The following is a 998-nucleotide window of genomic DNA, read 5'->3' as shown; positions in this document are numbered from 1 at the left end:
AGCAGCGGTCCCCAACCTTTTTATCGCCGCGGACCGGTCAACGTTTGATAACTTTACCGCGGCCCACTGAGGGGGGACGTTGATTGTTCATATTTTACATTGATTTAATTTAATAATTTTAATTTAACTGTATTTAAACGTGCCTTCAAAATAAAATACAATTACACCAAAAAATGAATATAATGTGATTTAACATTTTAACTCACTAGAACGCTAAATCAATGAGAACCCTGAGCTTGTTTCTTTGCAACGAGACAGTTCCATCTGGGGTAATAGAAGACAGTGACACTCAAAGTGTGTTTCTTATGTCCAGTTTATTCCGTTGCTCCGTCATCTATTAAAAGTCGCACAAACCCGAGACAAATACACCATAGTAAATAAAATGGAAATAATTTAATGTTCCTTGGGCGGCCCGGTACCATTTGATCCACGGACCGGACCGGTACCGGTCCGCGGCCCGGGGGTTGGGGACAACTGATTTAAAGAATATGTGACATCTTCACTCTGTGTTAAATATTTTATAATCTATATATACTAAGTTTCTGTAAACTAAACACTGATATTTTCACTCATGCCAAATTCTGCATTATCATGTTTTGTGATCGTGAAAGTTTCATTGTTTCATTGTATAATTTATGTTGAGAAATGTTGTTTAGTTAATTATTCACAATACTTCGAGTAACGTATTATTTTCAAACCGAAAAACGAAATTATCAAAGCTAATTAAACTGTTTTCCCATCGACATATTTCCTTGTTGAAGATGATACATCGAATGTGTCACCCGGAATCAGTGACCAAAATTCAACTACTGGACGATTGTGAAAAAACTCTTAATAATGCAATGGAAAAACCTAGGAGGGACCCGCTAATAAAAAGGAGGGGACGAGTCGAAGAGAGTCATTGTTTCAGTTGTTTTTTTTAACCAACTGTGTGTGACCTGTCTCTCGTCATCGCCTCCGCCACCGCCGATTTTAACTGATATCGTCGCCACTCTTGA

The sequence above is a fragment of the Centruroides sculpturatus genome, unplaced genomic scaffold (genome assembly GCF_000671375.1).
Source record: "Centruroides sculpturatus isolate CEXI.00-Female unplaced genomic scaffold, Cexi_2.0 scaffold168, whole genome shotgun sequence".
NCBI classification, from domain to species: domain Eukaryota; kingdom Metazoa; phylum Arthropoda; class Arachnida; order Scorpiones; family Buthidae; genus Centruroides; species Centruroides sculpturatus.
This window is presented reverse-complemented; position numbering follows the sequence as displayed.